This window comes from Pan paniscus, chromosome 9 (genome assembly GCF_029289425.2).
Source record: "Pan paniscus chromosome 9, NHGRI_mPanPan1-v2.0_pri, whole genome shotgun sequence".
Classification (NCBI taxonomy): Eukaryota; Metazoa; Chordata; class Mammalia; order Primates; family Hominidae; genus Pan; species Pan paniscus.
In genome coordinates this window covers 27937149-27953133 of record NC_073258.2, presented here as the reverse complement: position 1 = coordinate 27953133, position 15985 = coordinate 27937149, and the positions used below count along the sequence as shown (strand labels likewise).

At 34.5% G+C, this 15985-nt stretch overlaps 1 long non-coding RNA gene across 1 annotated transcript in view; it reads right to left on the bottom strand.

The window, feature by feature from the left end:
* Positions 1–14146, bottom strand: part of LOC130540587 (uncharacterized) — a 47379-nt gene extending 33233 nt beyond the window's left edge. The window contains exon 1 of the long non-coding RNA XR_008954582.2: positions 14028–14146. This is a non-coding gene — a long non-coding RNA (uncharacterized LOC130540587). The remainder of the gene's footprint in view (positions 1–14027) is intronic.
* Between the last annotated feature and the right edge of the window lie 1839 nt (positions 14147–15985).

Here is a 15985-nt window from a genome sequence, read left to right as displayed (position 1 = left end):
TTAGATCCCATTTGTCTATTTTGGCTTTTGTTGCCATTGCTTTTGGTGTTTTAGACATGAAGTCCTTGCCCATGCCTATGTCCTGAATGGTATTGCTTAGGTTTTCTTCTAGGGTTTTTATGGTTTTAGGTCTAACATGTAAGTCTTTAATCCATCTTGAATTAATTTTTTATAAGGTGTAAGGAAGGGATCCAGTTTCAGCTTTCTACATATGGCTAGCCAGTTTTCCCAGCACCATTTATTAAATAGGGAATCCTTTCCCCTTTGCTTGTTTTTGTCAGGTTTGTCGAAGATCAGATGGTTGTAGATATGTGGCATTATTTCTGAGGGCTCTGTTCTGTTCCCTTGATCTATATCTCTGTTTTGGTACCAGTACCATGCTGTTTTGGTTACTGTAGCCTTGTAGTATAGTTTGAAGTCAGGTAGCATGATGCCTCTGGCTTTGTTCTTTTGTCTTAGGATTGACTTGGCAATGCGGGCTCTTTTTTGGTTCTATATGAACTTTAGTTTTTTCCAATTCTGTGAAGAAAGTCATTGGTAGCTTGATGGGGATGGCATTGAATCTATAAATTACTTTGGGCAGTATGGCCATTTTCACGATATTGATTCTTCCTACCAATGAGCATGGAATGTTCTTCCATTTGTTTGTATCCTCTTTTATTTCATTGAGCAGTGGTTTGTAGTTCTCCTTGAAGAGGTCCTTCACGTCCCTTGTAAGTTGGATTCCTAGGTATTTTATTCTCTTTGAAGCAATTGTGAATGGGAGTTCACTCATGATTTGGCTCTCTGTTTGTCTGTTATTGGTGTATAAGAATGCGTGTGATTTTTGTACATTGATTTTGTATCCTGAGACTTTGCTGAAGTTGCTTATCAGCTTAAGGAGATTTTGGGCTGAGACAGTGGGGTTTTGTAGATATACAATCATGTCGTCTGCAAACAGGGACAATTTGACTTCCTCTTTCCTAATTGAATACTCTTTATTTCCTTCTCCTGCCTAATTGCCCTGGCCAGAACTTCCAACACTGTGTTGAATAGGAGTGGTGAGAGAGGGCATCCCTGTCTTGTGCCAGTTTTCAAAGGGAATGCTTCCAGTTTTTGCCCATTCAGTATGATATTGGTTTTGGGTTTGTCATAGATAGCTCGTATTATTTTGATATACGTCCCATCAATACCTAATTTATTGAGAGTTTTTAGCGTGAAGGTTGTTGAATTTTGTCAAAGGCCTTTTCTGCATCTATTGAGATAATCATGTGGTTTTTGTCTTTGGTTCTGCTTATATGCTGGATTACATTTATTGATTTGCGTATGTTGAACCAGCCTTGCATCACAGGGATGAAGCCCACTTGATCATGGTGGATAAGCTTTTTGATGTGCTGCTGGATTCGGTTTGCCAGTATTTTATTGAGGATTTTTGCATCAATGTTCATCAGGGATATTGGTCTAAAATTCTCTTTTTTGGTTGTGTCTCTAATACTAACGTTTTTAACAATAGTGTGGGGAAATTTATTTTTCTTCTTCAATAAAGAATAAAATAGGCCGGGCGCGGTGGCTCACGCCTGTAATCCCAGCACTTTGGGAGGCCGAGGCGGGCGGATCACGAGGTCAGGAGATCGAGACCATCCTGGCTAACACGGTGAAACCCCGTCTCTACTAAAAATACAAAAAATTAGCCGGGCGTGGTAGCGGGCGCCTGTAGTCCCAGCTACTCGGGAGGCTGAGGCAGGAGAATGGCGTGAACCCGGGAGGCGGAGCTTGCAGTGAGCCGAGATCGCGCCACTGACTGCACTCCAGCCTGGGCGACAGAGCGAGACTCCGTCTCAAAAAAAAAAAAAAAAAAAAAAAGAATAAAATAACTGTCAGAGTCAAAATGAAAACCTTTAAAAAATAGAATTGAAATTATAGTGACTATACATTAATTCCATATTTCTTGAAAAAGACACAAAAAGCAAATATAAAAACATAAAATAAGAAACTTTGATAATTAGACTTAAATGAATAGGAAATCACTATGCTATGAAAATATATGTGATGTATGTACCATTTATGTGAGAAATTATATAGTGCACTTTACATACTTAGAGTATAAATATGTGATATATCGTACTACACATTTATAAAATATCCACATTTATAGTATAATACATTCCAGCAAATACATGTACACACAGACACATGCACAGACATTTGTAGTTTAATAATGAGAATCAACTAAATAAAAGAATGGGCAAAATATTTGATTGGACCCTTAACTGAAACAATATAAGATGGCAAATAAACATCTGAAAAATGTCCAGGATCATCAGGTTTCAGGAAAATGTTCATTAGGACCATGATAACACACTATGACACACCTATTGGCTTGAATAAATTAAAAATTACTGAAATCACCATATGTTGGGGAAGATTGAGAGGAACTCTCATATATTGCTGCTGATAATACAACATAGTATGGCAACCTTGGAAAATAATTTACAAACTATTTTAAAATTAAAATAAATATACAATATGACCCAGAAATTTCACCTGTAGATATCTACTCAAAATTAATAAAAACACAAGTAGACACAAAGACTTGTATTCAAGTGTCCATAGCTGCTTTATTATAACAGCAATGATCTGAAAATAACGAGAATGTTCATGAAAGGTGAATGGACAAATAAATTATGCCCCATCTCTACCAAAACATAAAAATAACCCCCCCCCCCCCCCCACAAAACGAAAGAAAGGAAAAATTAGCTGGGTGTGATGGCATATGACTGTACTCCCAGCTAGTAAGGGGGCTGAGGCGGGAGGATTCCTTGAGCCCCAAGGATCTCTTGAGCCCAGAAGACGGAATTGGCAGTGAGCCAAGATTGCGCCACTGCACTCCAGCCTGGGTAATAGAGATGCTGTCTCAAAAGAAAAAAAAAAAAAAAAAGAAAAAAGAAAAAAAAAAGAATTTATGCTATGTTCATACAATGAATGCTAATTAGCAATAAAAACCCTGAACTACGATACAGACAACAACATATAGATTCTTACAAGCATTATGCTAACCGATAGTAGACACAAAATACTGAATCATATGTGATTTCATCACATGACATTTAATAGAATCGAATTCACAAGGATAGAAAGCTCGTCAGTGATTGCAGCACTGTGGCAAGGGAATCTTTGGGGTGACGAAATTATTGTATATAGTGGATGATTAAGCAATTGTATATATTTATCAGAACACATTGTATTATACACCCACAGATAGTGAATTTTATTTTGTGTAAATTATACCTAAGTAAATATGATAATCCCAAAATATAGTTACACCATCTCAAGATCTCTGAAACCATCCTGGATCCCACACCTCTGAAGGTACACATTCAAATTTCCCTTGATTTCTGTGGGATGTTCTAATGCATTTCTCTTTTGATTAAACCCAAAATAAATAAATTAATTGGACATATAAAAATAATACAATATGCATTTACATATTGTCTAATGAATTATTTATTTTTAGACCAAAATAGAAAAGTTCACTTGGAAGGGAACTCAAAAGAACAAAGATGAGCATCAACTTAATATATAAATATATATATATTTATATTATATTCAGATGAGAGACAGAAATCATTAGAAAAGTAGTAGTATCCAAACATGAGCTGAATGACAACATCATGTGAAATTAGTAGCGAAGAATATAGCCCATTATATGTATTTTATTTATTTGTAGTGAACTTGAAACAGAAACACAGCCAGGCAGATTGATAACCCCTTTAGCAGACCACAGAGTGTCCACATGCAGTAAACTTTTGTTTTCTTTATACAGTAATTCTTGTTTTATGTAGACAGATTTTACTTTTTTTTCTTAGACTTCACTGTCTTTTAAGAAAAACTATATATTTTACTTGTATTTGGGATTTCTAACTCCCAATATTCTATGAAATTATCTCTCCATACGTCCCCAATATCAAGAGTAGACTCTATGTAAATAATCATAATTACAGAAAAATTAGAGCAACAACTTTGGTAAAATCAGACACCTACCATTAGTGAAATTATAGCACAAATGAAGTCAAGTGGTGGAAAAGAGTGAACAATGTTTGTAGAATAACATAGGTTAAAACACCCAGGTGTTAATCCTGCTTTTATGCCATTATTTGCATAGCCTTGGACAAGTCATCTCATCATTAGAAGCCTGAATTTCCTCATATGTAAAATGAGGATAGCAAACCCTATCATGGGAAAAAGATGAAAGTAGAAGAAAGCTTTTTCTACACTCCTAAATATGAAGTGCATGCTAACATTATGCATTCTTAAAATAAAACGTTATTCATATAATGCTTAATGTTAGCATACACTCAATACTTATTCTTAAAGTAGACTAATAGCAATATTAATAAGCCTGTGAGTAGTTTGAGAATTTCATAGAGCTGTTGATTCTCCTAAGTGAAATATATTCAAACACTATCCCTTCTCCCTGGATAAGATATGAAGTTACTTTAAAACAATGAATCATGGTCAGATAAGATGTGCTTTTATATGAGCTAGTGGTGTTTGTTTACTGAAGCCACTATTTTCACTCTGGCATATTTGAATAGTTGCTTAAATCTTTGGCAGCACAATAGATTATATATTATTCAAGGATTGGCCTAACGAGTGCTTAATATAAGCAGTTACTACCTTAACCTAAGAGAGAAATGGCTTAAATGTATAACCAAATCCTCATCCCATCACAATTCCTACTTTCCTACCCTCAATATTTTAGGAAGTTTTGAAGGTGATTATATTTCTCCTCATTACCTCTGGCTCAAATTTTCTTCTTCTACTGTAGTTTTTATTTTCTGCTATGCTACTTCCCACCTCTGTGATTTCAAAAGGATGACAACTCAGATAATGTTAAGGGAACTGAAGAAAAACAAAGTTTTTCCATCACCACTTTTCCTCTAGTCTTGATGTGAGCTCTTAGAAGCTATTATGAGCTTAGTACTGTCTAGATTTCCACAACAGTTTTTCATAGTTCACCTCATTTACTTTTGTAAGTATCAAATGAATGAGATTTTTATGATAAACATTAAACTCTACATCTTAGATATGAGGATCAGGTGGTTAAGAAATATATTCATGTTATAAAATAAGCAAGGACATTTCACAGAATAAAATTTCAACACCTGATCTTCTTCATCTAGACAAAAAATGCTGCCATTTCCATGTTTAATAGTTCATAATTTTGACTTCTTCCTCATCCATTATTTGGTAAAAATGTTTTATTCTTCTTTGTTCTACTTAAATTCTTTTTTTTTTTTTTTGAGACCGAGTCTCGCTCTGTCACCCAGGCTGGAGTGCAGTGGCATGATCTCGGCTCACTGCAAGCTCCACCTCCCAGGTTCACACCATTCTCCTGCCTCAGCCTCCCAAGTAGCTGGGACTACAGGTGTCCGCCACCAGGCCCGGCTAGTTCTACTTAAATTCTTGAATTTCTGTTTGCAAATCTACAGGAAATAGTGTCTTCTCCGTTTATTTTTAATCCACTTTCAGGCTATACTGTTTGTCTGGGTGACATAACCACTAATCAAAATATAAATATTTCAAATGTCAGCACATTGAAAAGTTTGACTTAAATAATGTCCATCACCTTTATTTTCCCTCAGTTACAGTATACATCCCAAAACCACAAAGTTTGTAAGCTATCACCAACGCTTCTTATTTTTTACTTTTCCTATAGCTAAAAAAAAAAATTTCTTAATAATGGTGCAAGAAATTACCAATCTAATTTTAATTGGTAGGAGCAATTTAGGAATAACTCATTTTCAGCCCATTGTTGACCTACCTGTAAGAAATAGCAGTTTATTCACAGTGGAAGCCAGTGCTATACCAAAAGGGAACAATTATTAGAATTTCATATCTAACACACATTCAGAATTTTCAAGTTGTCAGCAAAATCATGTGTAAATTATCAGCAGGCTAAAATTAGCAGACTTGATAAAGATAAGTGCAATAAACTCTACACAGCATGGAAATCTCACTAAGTGTAAAACACAAGTTTAGATTTTGGACCTTTGGAAAATAGGCCCATGGGTATATTTTTTCATTATGATGCAGTCTGTCCAAACCACTTTATTATTGGCCTAAGATAATCACTGCTTGTGTTTACATGTTTGGTTATTTATAACATAATTAGATTCATTTTTTAGTATGTAAAGCAAAGAATGTCTCCCGAGGCTCAAACTATTTTCAAATTATTTCTTGCCCTTTGGAGCTTAGTTGTCTTTGAGCTTGCAGGCTTTCACATAGAATGTTTTATTTCTGTTTTAACTTTTTTTCTTTTGATTGGAATTCCAGCTTAAGTGCTTATAAATGCCACGATTTTAGTTATTTAACAGAGAAATAATGTGAGATTGACTATAGAAGGGGTATAATGCTGATATGGTAGTTTGGAGAGTGTAATGTGGAATTTTGCTTTCAATCTACAAAAGGCAAAGCCACATCAAATTTGACAGAACTCAATATTTTAAATTCTCCTATTGTCCCTATCTCATCCAGCCAATTATTTCTCAATCTCATAACCATTATTTTTAATAGAGTCAAACATGAAATTTGATAATACTCATATGTTATTAAGGCTAATGGTTAAAGGATATTAAATGACCACACCCTCCTCCAGCCCCTGACAATCACTATTGTACTCTCTGTTATGAATTTGTCTTTTTCTAAAATTTCAAATATAAGTGAGATTATGCAGCATTTGTCTTTCTGCATCTGGCTTGTCTTACTTAGCTTAATGTCCTCCAGATTCATCTATATTGTCACAAATGCCATAATTTCCTTCTTTTTGAAAGATAGATGATATTCTGTCATATGTATTTACTCTGTTTTCTTTATCTATTCATCTGTTGAGTGCCACTTAGGTTGTTTTCATATCTTGGCTATTGTGAAAAGCACAATAAATGTGAGTGAAATTATCTTTTCGAGGTAATGATTTTATTTCTTTTAGATACATAACCAGAAGTGGGAGTGCTAGATAATATGGAAGTTCTGTTTTTAATCTTGGTGATAATTTGTCATACTGTTTATAGTGATTATACCTAAAACTCTACCTTTAACTTGGACTACAACATGCACATAAGAACCCAATGCCTATTGTGCCTAGTATTCAAGGTCCCTTCAGGAATGAAAGTTTGGACCAACTGATCCCTTTATACCTCAACTATTATTCCTACCTTGTTCCATACTAATTTGCTTTAATTCGTCATCCTTCAACATTTCACTTGTTCCTCAGATCTAAAGAAATTTTCCCTCTGTGGTTTTGACACTGGCCCCTGATTGTTTAACTCACTTTTGCATTAGTTCTTCCTTTACTGCTGGCCACCTGGTCAATTAGCTTATCTACTACAACTATAACTCTTAGGACGGAAGCTTAGCATCAGTACACAAGGACATTATCCTTTCTTGTTCTTTTCTTGTATCATATAAAGAAAAATCAGGCATCTATAGATCATTCCCTCTTTGTTTAAATACCCAAGGCAAAAGTTGTGTCATTGGTTACTCACTGCCATGGACTGTGGAAGGAACTTCTTAAGTTGTTGTCTCACCTTCAGCTTTACTCCCACTAAAATGTTTATACCGCCCAATGTGATCTATAAATTCAATGCAATCCCTATATAATGTTTTGCAGAAATAGAAAAAAACAACATAAAACTCATATGGAACCATATGAAGACCCCTAGTAGCTAAATGAAGACTCCCTAATAGCTAACTTCTTAAATGGTTTCCTCACCTTCAACTTTACTCCCATTAAAATGTTCATATCATCCTAAATGATCTAAAAATTCAATGCAATCTCTGTAGAAATCCATTTTTTTTTTAGAAATGGAAAAAGTAGGGTCGGGCGCGGTGGCTTACGCCTGTAATCTCAGCACTTTGGGAGGCCGAGGCGGGCGGATCATGAGGTCAGGAGATCGAGACCATCCTGGCTAACACGGTGAAACCCGGTCTCTACTAAAATACAAAAAAATTAGCCGTGCATAGTGGTGGGCACCTGTAGTCTCAGCTACTCTGGAGGCTGAAGCAGGAGAATGGCGTGAACCCAGGAGGCGCAGATTGCATTGAGCCGAGATCGTGCCACTGCACTCCAGCCTGGGCGACAGAGCCAGACTCCGTCTCGAAAAAAAAAAAAAAGGAAAAAATCACGTAAAACTCTTATGAATACCCCTAGTAGCTAAATCAATCTTGAGAAAAAAAGAACAAATCTGTGTCATGCTTTCTGATTTTCTAACATACCACAAAGCTACAATAATTAAAATAGTTTATCAGAGACATAAGAACAGGCATATAGACTAATGAGTAGACTAAAGCCCAGAAATAAACTTACACATATACAGTCAGCTGGCCTTTGACAATGGCGCCAAGAATCACCATGGAGGTAAGAATAGTCTAACAAATGATGCTGGAAAAACCTGAAAATCACATATGAACAGATAAAAGTGGGCCTTATCTTACACAAAACACAAAACTAGAGTCAAAATGTACTGAAGACTTAAATGTAAAACCTTAAACTGTAAAATTCTGGAAAAACACATAGGGGAAAATCTTTATCACAGTCTATTTACAATAATATCTTGGCTATAACACATATAACATAGCGAACGTAAAAGCAAACATAGACAAGTAGAACCGTGTGTGTGTGTGTGTGTGTGTGTGTGTGCGTGCACGCTTAATTTTAAAGTTCTGCAGATATCTGTTTAATATGCTGATGTCTTCTCTTTTGAATATATACCTAGCAGTGGGATTACTGGATCATATGCTTGTTCTATTTTTAATTTTTGAAGGACCTCCATACTGTTATCCATAGTGGCTGCACTATTGTACATTCCCACCAACAGGGTAAGAGGGTTTCCCTTTTTCCACATCCTTACCAGCATTCATTATTGTCTGTCTTTTGGACTCCACGTCCTTATCAGCATTCATTATTGTCTGTCTTTTGGATAAAAGCCATTTTAATTAGGGTGAGAGGATATCTCTCATAGTTGTTTTCTAACAGTTCTCTGATGTCTAGTGATGCTGAACAATTTGTTCATATACCTGTTGGCAATTTGTATGTGTTTTTTGAGAAATGTCTATTCAGATCTTTTTTTCCCATTTTAAAAATCGGATTTAATTTTTTCCTATTGAGTTATTTGAGCACCTTATATATTCTGGTTTTTAATCCCTTGTCAGATGGGTAATTTGCAAATATTTTCTCCCATTCTGTGGGTTTTCTTTTAAATTTGTTGATTGTTTCCTTTGCCATGCAGAAGATTTTTAGTTTGATGTGATTCCATTTGATCATTTGGTTGCTTTGGTTGCCTGTGCTTTTGAGATATTACTGAAGATATCTTTGCCTAGACCAATGTCCTGAGGAGTTTCCCCAATGTTTTCTTTTAGTAATTTCACAGTTTGAGGTCTTGAATTTTATCCATTTGATCTGATTTCTGTATATGATGAGAGATAGGGGCCTAGATGTGTTCAGTTTCCCCAGCACCATTTACTGAAGAGGCTATCCATTCCCCAGTGCATGTTTTTAGCACCTTTGTTAAAAATGAGTTTCCTATAAGTGTGTGGATTTATTTCTGAATTCTACATTTAGTTCCATTGGTATATGAAACTGTTTTTATGACAGTTCCATGTTGCTTTGGTTATTAATGCTCCGTAGTATAATTTGAAGTAAGAGAATGTGATTCCTTCAGTTTTCCCCCACTCGGGAGGATTTTAGCTATTCTTCTAATTTTTGTGGTTCCACAAAATTTTAGGATTATTATTTCTATTCCCATGAAAACTGTCATTGGTATTTTGACAGGAATTGCATTTAATCTGTAGATTACTTTTGGTAGTATAGACATTTAAACAATATTGGCTCTTGCAATTCATGAATAATCTAGCAATTTTACTGGTAAGTATGTATTAAAAATAAAGAAAATTATACTGTATATATACATACTGAGTATACTGAGGAGATAGCAGCATTGCCATATTTATTGCATCACTATTCACAATAACCAAGATTTGGGATCAACCTAAATGTCCATCAACAGATGAATGAATAAAAAAAAGGTAGTACATATACACAATGGAATATTATTCAAACATAAAAAGAATGAAATTCTGTCATTTGCAAATAACATGGATGGAACTCAAGGACATTATGTTAAGTGAAATAAGCGAGACACAGAAAGACACATTTCACATGCTTTCAATCATATGTGGGACCTAAAAATTAAAATTATTGAACTCAGGTAGAGAGTAGAATGATGGTTACCATAGGCTGGGAAGGGTCATGGAAAGAAGGTAAAAATTGGGAATGGTTAATAAGTGTAAAAATATAATTAGATGGAAATGATAAAATCTAGTATTTGATAATACAATAGGGTGACTATATTCAATAATAATTTATTGTATATTTTAAAATAACTTAAAGAGTGGAATTGGAATTTTTCTAACATAAATGACAAATGCTTGAGGTAATGGATACTCCAGTTACCCTGGTGTGATTACATACTAAAGCATCACACATACCTATAAATATATACAGCTATTATAGGACTGTAATAATTGAAAATAACGAAGCTTTAAAGAGTAAAATAAATAACTTGACAATAACAACAATAGCAGCTCTCTTTAGCAAGAAAAACAATCAACAGTGAAAAGATAACCTATGGAATAAGAGTAAATTGCAAACATCTGATAAGGTGATAACGTTCAAAGAAACTCCTACAACTCAACAGTAAAAAAAAAAAAAGTATAAAGAGAGCTGTCAGATTAGTTTTTTAAAAATAGAGCTAAATATAGCTATTTTCAATGACTCTACAGTCTTTAACTAGATCAATTAACATTAAATTACAAAATGTATAGAAATTATTTTTGAATTTGCATTTAAAATATTTTATCATCATGTCCCATATTACCTTTCCAGATATAAATATCCATAAATGGGCCAGAACAAAATATAAAAATTATAATTATAAACTTTCCAGAAGAAAATACAGAAGATGTTTTATTATATTTTTGACCAGGTGCAAATATTATAAAATGTAAAAGAAGTAAAAAAGACTAATTTTATTTCATTTAAATTAAAATATTTTCTTTGTATATGGCATTATTTAAAGCTTGTGAAGCTATTTCCCAAAGGGAATACATAGATCTGCCAAATGCCTGCTAAGGAGCATGAGATAATTTTATGAGTGATGGAAATATGGTTATAAAAAATGGGTAAGTGTACATAGATGTACATATTTGTCAAAATTCATCAAATGGTATATGTAAAACGGATGCATTTATTGTGTAAATTATACTTCAATGATGTTAAAAATAGTAGTGATTGTAGTAATAAAAATAACATCATTACCCACACTTTTCTTAAAGAGCTGAGGATGCAAAAAGAAATGTATTTTAAGATGAATATTGAAACTGGTACTGTGGTTGCTGATTTGACTATACTTCTGAACAAATTTTCATTCATCTTGCTCTTTTGGCTCAAATAGTCTTGCTAACCTACAAATTAGTTGCTAATCCTCCCCCACTTTGTACCCTTCAAGACTCCCCATTCAGCATATTACTGAATTTTCCAAATAATATAACCTCAGCCTTTGGCTCTGTTCAAACATGCTGCTGTTTACTTTTACAACTCAAAGTTCTGTGTACTATCAATGGCTTAGATAAATGACGGCCTTCAACTCTGCATTTTGAGATCTCCTTCTTCCTTAAACATACTTTAACTTTCTCTTGTGTTCTAACACCTACTCTTCATTCTATAAACTTGGCAATTTCCACTTAATTTGTTACTTCCTTATATTTCCATCCCTAATTTTCCCCAGCTCATTAGAAATTGTCACCAAGTACAATGTAAAATTACTTGTTGCTCCTTTGACACTTTTCTTGACTGTAGACCAAAGGCCAATAGACACCACCTTTATGTTTTGTTTTCTGAGTACTTGTGAAAAATAGCACACATGGACAGTTTAACAAAGTGTTCTTGAAGAAAACCTAGTAATCCAAGTTAGCAACTGTAGGAACCAGATTATTGATATACATGTAAACTTGACCTGAATATATACATCTAATAATACCTAGAGAAGTTTCTAACTTTTGAAATTTATATTCACAACAAATAGATTTATAAAATTTACTAATTGATAGTTTGGCATGAGATTACATGTAAAACATTAACAATGATACAGTTGACTACTGACAAAACTTTATAGAAGGGATCTGGAAGACTTTCATGTTCTTATTATCTGGATGCTATAAAGCCCTGTACAAGAAAGCCTCAGGAAGTGATTTCTGTTGTGCCCTCCTCCCAAATTTTATTTTCTTTGCTTTATACTTTGTCTCTCTAATTCTCTTCTATATGAATATCCCATGGGTTCTTACATAATGTTGACTCTGTTCTGGGCTGCTATGTTTCCATTTTAGGATACTGTTGAAGACTATTAGTAAAACCACACAAACTCAAAGTTATTTTAAAATAACCAGGTATCAGGTAAATGGCTGCTGAGTGGGTATGGCAAAATGCCAGATCCTTTTTTCTTTCTCTTTTTCATGAGGAATGGATTCAAGGTCTTTTACCTAGACTACCTTTGCTGGGAGATTTCTCTGTCCTCTGGATTCTGTGTATAATAATATGATTCACCAAGGACTGGGCAGAGCTGTCTAAAAGGCGGCTTTCTCTTACTCCTTCTGAAAAACTCCCCATGGCTTCTTATTCCCAATTTGAGAATCTACTACAGACTTCTTCGTGTGTGGGAAAACACTTATAACTTTTCTTATGTCATCTCAACTGGGCTTTTTCATTCATCAAAACCTGCATCCTTGCCTGGAGCTGACATGCCTGGGAAACATGAGTCAGTCATAAGCTAGAAGGAGAGATTTCTGTATTCTTCTGAAGCAATTTTTCTTTTCTTATTTAAAATTCTCTCTGTAAATCTAAGCTATTAAACTTCTCTCTAAAGTTTCAGCCAACGTATGTCTTGAGATTTCCCCATAATTCCAATTTTCTAGGAGTTTTTTCTTTTCAGTAATGGTAATTCATTTGATAAACCAAAATTGATTTTGTATTTATCTATTTGTAAAATTTCAATCCAAATGAATTCATAGCTCATATTGAAAAAAATTCCTTTGTCACATCAAGCCTTTCAATTTGGGATTTCGAAGACTCTGGTCATATCTCGAGGATATATTCTCCAGTACAAAAAAAAAAATGAGGTTGATTTTCTTGGATACTTGCTTTTTGATGAAAGTACAGTGCAATAATAGCTCTTAAATTCCAGAACTGATTTGGTTTTCAAAATATACAGGATTATTCCCTGGACATGAAAGACATTGTAAATGTACTAATTACAAATAAAAAAATGGAAGGATGACCTTTCTGTTTTAGCATGTCAAGCAATAAGCATCCTTGACTCACTGCCTAGACAGAATTGGCCAAAAAAAGGCTTTGAGGGCACTGACATATAATCTTAATTAGATAAATCACATCAAATTTCCAGTAATTCAAAAGGGAACTACAAAGTCAATGCTTCCTTGGAAACATACTCTACCTGTTTAAATGACAACTATGAAGCCTAGAGGTTATGTCAATGTGTTAGTTGCAGATGGCTACCTTCTCTCTGTGTCAAAGCACAGTCTTTCATCTATGAAAGTCTGTGTCCTAATCTAGTCTTCTTATAAGAATGCCAGTCATAATTGGATTAGCACCCACTCCAGTAACCTCACGTTGATATGATTAGCTCTTTAAAGGTCTTATCTCCAAATACAGTGACATTTTGAGGAACTGGATTTAGGACTCCAATATATGAATTTTGTAGGGATACCATTCAGCCCCTAACAGTCCTCTCTAGGGTCAGTTCCCTTGCCTAGTAGTTGAGCAAAGGGAATTTTCTGAGTCACTTAGAAACTCTATACTACCTCTTTCATGGCAATGACCTGTATAGTTCAGAGCTTCATGAGACTTCCAGTCTATTTAAATTGTATCTGAGGGAGGCTTCTGTCTTTTATCTTTTTCTTTTTTCCCCTGAACTTACCATCCCCAGTCAAGATGAAAATCATCACAAATGCAGCAACTTTTAAATTAGAAGGCCTGGGTTGCCTATAGAGGGAGCCATAACAGTGCATCATGATGATGGAATGTTCTTTGTATTCTAGAAGATATTTGACACCAGAGTTCCATCAGCACTCACAGAGTGTTTCAGGAAAAAAACAAACAAACAAACAAAACTATGGATTAGTTATTTTTCTTACATGTGTAATTTTCTCTGTTAACTTTAAACATGATTTGCACATCTCTAATACTAGACTACACTATACTGCTATACCTAAAAATAAAATCTTTAAATAATATTAGTGTTATATTCTTATATAATAATTAGAGAGTAACAACTGGATGATGTGGCATTCAGAAACAGCAGATACTGACCAACTAAAATTTTTGTTTTAATCTAGGTAGAGGTTTGTTTCTACCTGGCTGACTTACATATTTTGGAAAGTACACAAAAACACAACAGAAAGTCAAATAAATACTTAGATATTCAGACAATTTGTATTATTTTCTTAGAAAGAAATAGTTTATAAATGGTGTTAAGGATGCCAAAATGTTTTCACACCTTTTATTGTGCCCAGTAACTATAGGCCAGGAAAATGTGTTTGGAAAAAAGCATTATCATTTGAGCTAGGGACAGTAGTGAATTTCATTATTTATAGACACTCTCTTTGACATTTCAATGTGTTTTGTATTTTGTAATTATTTAAGAGCTTCATTATTTACCCATTTTCTTGGCAAGATTCAAAAAATCTACGTATGTATTTGAAAAAAATGCTGGCAGTAATCAGAGCCAGAATTACGTATGCAATGCTGAAATCACAATTCACATTCAGGAAATATTTGTAACATTGGATTTGAAAATTGCCTATAAATACCACTTTAAACTCCAGAGGGCAATATTTCTGAACCTGAGCCAGAATCCTTTAGAATTTCTGGAGGTGAGTGGAGTTCATAAAATAATTTTTAACTAGCTCCTCAGGAAAATATTCCTTCCCACTAAAGTTCAAGAATTTTATTAAAGAATTTTATAATGTTAGATGAACCACACAATTATGCCCCTGAAAGTTATTTCAACTCCCCTATCTCCCATCATAATCCTAAACCCAGTCAGTCACTATGTGTGACAAGTTCTATTATCCTCAAATTTAATGATATTCCTTCCTTCTACTCTTTTCTCCCCCTTTATTTTATTTTATTTTTATTTTATTTTAAGCTCCGGGATACATGTGCAGGATATGTAGGTTCGTTACATAGGTAAACATGTGCCATGGTGGTTTGTTGCATCTGTCAACCCATCACCTATGTATTAAGCCCAGAATGCATTTTTTTTCCTGATGCTCTCCTTCCTCCCACCCTCCTCTGTCAGGCATCAATGTAATGTGTGTTGTTCCCCCTCCTTGTGTATATGTGTTCGCATTGTTCATGTGTTTTTTTCCCACTTATAAATGAGACCATGTGGTGTTGGTTTTCTGTTCCTGCATTAGTTTGCTGAGGATAGTGGCTTCCAGCTTTATCCATGTCCCTGCAAAGGACATTATATCATTTCTTTTTATGGCTGCATAGTATTCCATGGTGTATATGTACCACATTTTCTGTATCCAGTCTCTCATTGATGGGCATTTGGGTTGATTCCATGTCTTTACTATTGTGAATAGTGCTGCAATAAACACATGTGTGCATGTATCTTTATAATACAATAATTTATATTCCTTTTGGTATATACCCAGTAATGGGATTGCTGGGTCAAATGGTATTTCTCCTTCTCGATCTTTGAGCAATTCCCACACTGTCTTCCACAATGGTTGAACTAATTTACATTCCCAACAACAGTGTAAAAGCATTCTTATTTCTTCACAGCCTCACCAGCATCAGTTGTTTCCTTACTTTTAAATAATTGCCATTCTGACTGGCATGAGATAGTATCTCATTGTGGTTTTGATT